The sequence below is a fragment of the Myotis brandtii genome, unplaced genomic scaffold (assembly GCF_000412655.1).
Source record: "Myotis brandtii unplaced genomic scaffold, ASM41265v1 scaffold74, whole genome shotgun sequence".
NCBI lineage: Eukaryota > Metazoa > Chordata > Mammalia > Chiroptera > Vespertilionidae > Myotis > Myotis brandtii.
This window is the reverse complement of record NW_005370944.1, coordinates 3,763,343-3,769,342: the sequence shown is the minus strand read 5'-3', so window position 1 is coordinate 3,769,342 and position 6,000 is coordinate 3,763,343.

Here is a 6,000-nt window from a genome sequence, read left to right as displayed (position 1 = left end):
CGGCCGGGGGGAGGGGCTTCATGGGGACTGTCTGGCTGCCCTGCCCTCAATCAGGGTGGGAGAGGCAGATCAGGGGTGAGGCCGGCTGGGGGGAGGGGCCGTGGGAGGTTGGCTGACTGGCCCTACCCCCTGATCGGGCCAGTTCGCTGGCCACAGTGGGCAACCGGTCATTCTAGTTGTTACGGCATTTCAGTAGCTGGCTTTAGATAGATAGATAGATAGATAGATAGATAGATAGATAGATAGGTCCCTGAGAGGCCCTGTTAAAAATTCTAAAACTTATTTTCTCCCTGTCATTTAGATTGGGTAAGTTCTATGCTACACGTTCACCAGTTCTTTTCTCTGTCATCTCTGTCTGGTTGTTACGGCATCTCCATGTCCCTGAGAGGCCCTGTTAAAAATTTTAAAACTTGCCCTGACCGGTTTGGCTCAGTGGGTAGAGCATCAGCCTGCAGACTGAAGGGTCCCAGGTTCGATTCCAGTCAAGGGCATGTACCTTGGTTGCGGGCACATCCCCATTGGAGGGTGTGCAGGAGGCAGCTGATCAATGTTTCTCTCTCATCGATGTTTCTAACTCTCTGTCCCTCTCTCCTCCTCTCTGTAAAAAATCAATAAAATATATTTTTAAAAATTTTAAAACTTATTTTCTCCCTGTCGTTTAGATTGGGTAAGTTCTATTCTACAAGTTCACCAATTCTTTTCTCTGTCATCTTTGTTCTGATGTTGAGCTCATCTAGTGAGTTCTTCATTTTGGTTGTAATTTTCTAAAACTTTCATTTGGTTTTTATTTAGATATTCTACTTTTTTCTGAGAATTTTTATTTTTTCATTTGTTTCAAGTGTATTTGTAATTGTTTGTTGAAGCATTTTATGATGGCTTCTTTACAATCTTTCACAGTTCCAACATCAGTGTCATATCAATGTTGGTGCCTGTTATGAGACTCTGGATATTTTATTATGAATCTCTGCATATTTAAAATTACTATTTTAGCAGGTCTCCTTTGACCCTACTCTAGTTGAGAAACACTGCCTTGTAATTGACAGGTAGGGGCTGAAATTCAGCTTTCCTACCATGTCTCTGCCAAAACCACCCTGAATAGGAGGGAAGGGGATCACAATACTATTGGATGGATGTGGAAAGCCTCCTTTGACACTATTAAAGCAAGGAGGGAGAGAAGTCCCATGTGGCTTCCATTGAACTCACAGAAGAGGAGTTTGGTAATGCTAAGTGTGGATGAAAGTCCTATCTCTCCATTTGATTTGCTCTGACACCATCTTGGTATTGGGGAGGAGGAGGCATACCTTGTTACAGCCACAGCCTAGACCAGTGGTCGGCAAACTCATTAGTCAACAGTGCCAAATATCAACAGTACAACGATCGAAATTTCTTTTGAGAGCCAAATTTTTTAAACTTAAACTATAAATGTAGGGTACATTGTTATTAACTGAATTAGGTTACTCTTAAGGCTTAGGAAGAGCCACACTCAAGGGGCCAAAGAGCCGCATGTGGCTCGTGAGCCGCAGTTTGCCGACCATGGGCCTAGACTAATTAAATTGGAATTGCAGGGGTGAAATCTCAGCATAAGTGTTTTAAGCCACCCTGTTGATTCCAGTGGGCTTAAAACATACTTACCCTTAGGTACCACCCAGCAATTTCAATAACCAAACAAGGTTAAAAACTACTGTTTTATAAGTTCCTTTAGTGAGGAGTCTGTTGGTGGTAAACTCTGCTACAATTATTTAGAAATTATTTATTTTGACCCGCTTCTTGAATGATGGCTTAGTGAGTTACAGTTATTTTCTTTCAACATTTTGAAGATATTGTTTTACCATACTTTGGTTTCCATCTTTAGTTATGTGAAGTAAATTGGTAGTCAACTTTCATTTCTCTGCAGGTAACTGGCTTTTCTCTATGGCTGATTTTAAGAACTTTTCATTTCTTTAGGTAATCTTCACTTTCAAAATGATGTGTGTAAGTGTACAATTATTTTTATTTAAATTGCTTGAAATTTTTCACTCTATTTTGTGGGAATTGATTAAAAAAACATTCCTTAATAAACACCCTACATGCTAAACTTTGTCTAAGACACAGCTTACTAAGGAACCAAACCTGCAGTGTCTCATTCTTTCTAGTCACTCCTGAAACTGTGATTAGATATGTCAGATTGTCTCACTCTGACTTCCTATCTCTTTACCTCTTTCTCAGTTTCCATCACTTCAACTTTCTTGGATACATTCTGGGTAATTTCCTAAGAACTATCACTTTAGATTAGCTCACTGATTTTCTCCTTAGCTATTTTTATTATGAACTAGAGGCCTGTTGCACAAAGATTCGCACAATAGGCCTTCCTTCCCCTGGCTGCCGGCACCGGTTTTCCTCTGACACCCGGGACCCAGGCCTTTGGTCCAGCAGCAGTGGAGAAGCCAAGCCTCACTGCAGCCAGAGGGGAGAAGCCAAGCCTCTTCAGTCTTCAGTCTCAGTCTTCAGCCTTCAGTCTTCAGTCTTCACTCCAACCGGAGTCTTCAGTCTTCGCTCTGGTGCCTGCGTATGTAAATTAAACACCATCTTTGTTGGGTTAATTTGCATAGTTGCTCTGATTGGCTGGTGGGTGTAGTGGAGTGACACCAATTTGCATGTTTCTCTTTTATTAGTGTAGATTATTATTTTACAAAATTTCCTAGCACTACATTGTTTGGAAAAATGTAATAAACTATGTTCTAGAAAAAATATAAAACTTCTATTTTAAAAAGTTTGTGAATCCTTCCTTGAAGGTGTGGTGCATTTCTTCCACACAAATATCTGGTACCATGCAAATATCCTCATACTTACCATTGAGCCAATTTTGGTAATTAATATATTCCTTAAAAAACTAATTGTATTGGAGCATTAAATGTATTTTCACACTTTTTCACCTAATATTTTTTCTCAATTTTATCTCTTCAATTTCTGCAGCTATCTCTTATTTTTCTTCTCTCTTTTTCTCCATCATGTTTGACTAAAGATTGGATTTTCTAAACAGTCATCTTATTGTGGTATTAACTGTGTTGCATTTTTCCTTTCCATTAATTTCTACATCCATCTTTTTTGCATCTTTTACTACTTGCTACTTGGTAGGGAGTAGTTCTCAGAAGCAACTACTTGTCACTACTCTGATTTTTCTGATACATCTGTCAGTATGGCGATTTTACCCTATATACAGTGTATGACAAAAGTAGGTTTTCAGTAGTGAGTATGTGAAACACAGTTTATTCTTGCATTATTATTTATTAGTAATTGTATTGTTCTCCATACAAACAACTGTAAACCTATTTTTGCACCACCCTGTATTTACTCCTTAACTTATCCTAATGCTATTTCACTTATTGCAATAATGTTTTGGGGTGAGGCTTCATCTATAATCCTATCCTATTTAATTTCTGTCTTAGAAAAATTACTAATAACTTTAATCCAATTCTTTGATCTACTCCAATTACAGAATATATGTAATAACAGTTCTATAATTTGGGACAGAAGAGCAAAGCTGTGTTTAGTTTGCCAACCTGATAAAACATTCTGGGGTGTAAAGTTCTATAGATATGTATTAATTCAGTTATAATGTACACATCCTCTATATCCAACAATCTTTACATGAAGTATTATTGTAAGAGAGGTGAGTTACATTCTCCCAACAACTTTCCTAACAAATATGTCTTTACATTTTGCCACGTATGCATACATATATTTTTTCTACCAGTTTTTGTGTTACACTGTTTGAGGCTAAGTTATGTTGATTTTAAGATTTATATATATTACTAGAGGCACGGTGCACAAAAATTTTTGTACTTGGGGAGGTCCCTCAGCCCGGCCTGTGCCCTCTCGCAGCCTGGGACCCCTTGGGGGATGTCCACCTGCTGGCTTAGGCCCACTCCCCAGGGGATCAGGCCTAAGCTGGCAGTCAGACATCGCTCTGGCAGGCCGGGAGCCCTCGGGGGATGTCCACTTGCCAGCGGGGAGCACGCCTAAGCTGCAATCAGACATCCTTAGTGCTGCTGAGGGGTGGGAGAGGCTCTCGCCACCACCACTGTACTGACAGCCATCAGCCTGGCTGTGGCTGAGCAGAGCTCCCCCTGTGGGAGAGCAATGACCACCAGAGGGCAGCTCCTGCATTGAGCATCTGCCCCTGGTGGTCAGTGTGTGTCATAGTGACCAGTCATTCTCAGTCATTCTGCTGTTAGGGTCAATTTGCATATTACCCTTTTATTATATAGGATAGAGGCCTGGTGCATTGGTGGGGGCCAGCTGGTTTGCCCTGAATGGTGTCCCGGATCAGGGTGGGGGTCCCACTGGGGTGCCTGGCCAGCCTGGGTGAGGGGCTGAGGGCCGTTTTCAGGCTGGCCACACCCCCTTTAGGGTGGGGGTCCCCACTGGGGTGACTGGCCAGCTTGGGTGAGGGGCTGATGGCTGTTTGCAGGCTGGCCAAGCCCCCCAGTGGGGACCCTCACCCCATGGGGGTGTGGCCAGCCTGGGTGAGGGGCTGATGGCTGTTTTCAGGCTGCCCACAGTCCCTTCAGGGTGAGGGAGTCCCTCTGGGGTGCCTGGACAGCCTGGGTGAGGGGCTGATGGCCATTTTCAGGCTGGCCACGCCCCCCAGTGGCCCAAGCTGCCCTCTCCTTTTTTTTTTCTTTTTTCTTTTTTCTGGGATTTATTTATCTTCTATAATTGAAACTTTGTAGCCTTGAGCGGACCCCAGGGCCAGCCAGGGCAGGCGGGAAGCTTGGCTTCCTCCTTTGCTGGGGGCAACCCAACCCTCCTGCTTGCTCCAGCTCCATGGCCACCACCATCTTAGTTGGGTTAATTTGCATACTCACTCCTGATTGGCTTGTGGGCGTTGCTTGAGCATAGCAGAGGGACAGTTAATTTGCATGTTTCTCTTTTATTATATAGGATATCTTCATTAAGAGTTTACCCTTATAACATAAAATTATCCTCACAATCCGGTCTCATAATAATAATTTATATAAGCTCTACCTTAAGCACTTTTGCTTCTTTTTATTATATGTTATATCACTAATTATTACATAAATGTCCATAGCACATATCTTCAGTAACCAATACAAGAGTTAAATTAATAAAACTCAGAAAACTGGAACTTATTCTCCTCTAGTACAGTTTTGAATAAAAGAGGTGAGAATGGAAATTTTTGCTTTGTTTGCAATATTAGGGGAAAACATTTAGTCTTTCACCATTAAATATCAACTATAGGTTGTGAAAATTCCTTTCTATTCCTACATTGTTGAGAGCTTTTATTATGAATGGGTTTTTATTTTCTCAAATGTTTTCTCTGTACTATTTAGATGAGACTGTGGGTTTTGTCTTTATTAATGTGCTATACTATATTAATTGATTTGGGATGTTCATTTTTTTACATGTAGGTGTCCAGTGTTTCAGCACCATTTGTTGAACAGAATATCTTTTCTCTATTGAATTACCTTTGCTCCTTTGTTAAAGATCAATTGTGTTAATCTATTTCTGAGTTCTCTATTTTGTTACATTGACCTTTTTGTCTATTCTTTACCAAATACTAAACTTTCTTGATTAGAGTGGCTTTTTTCCCCACACTTAAAAATTTTTAATGTTCATTAAAACAGAATTATTCATTAGTTTAGTTTAAATTATGGAAAAATTAATGGAGTTATTGAAGTCAAATCCTATCTAATAATAGACAAACATGGTAATTGACCGTACCTTCGCTACACCTCCCATTGGCTAATCAGCGAGGGATGCAAATTAACCACCAACAAAGATGGTGGTTAATTTGCATACGTAGGCACGAAGTGGCAGAGTGAAGACTGAAGGTAGCTCCAGTTGGAGCAGTGAAGGCTTGAAGGCGGCTCCGGCTGGAGCAAAGGCCTGGGTCCTGGGTGCTGGAGCAAAACCGGTACCAGCAGCCAGGGGAAGGGAAGGCCTATTGCATGAATCTTTTCGTGCAACAGGCCTCTAGTATATTTATATTATATGTGG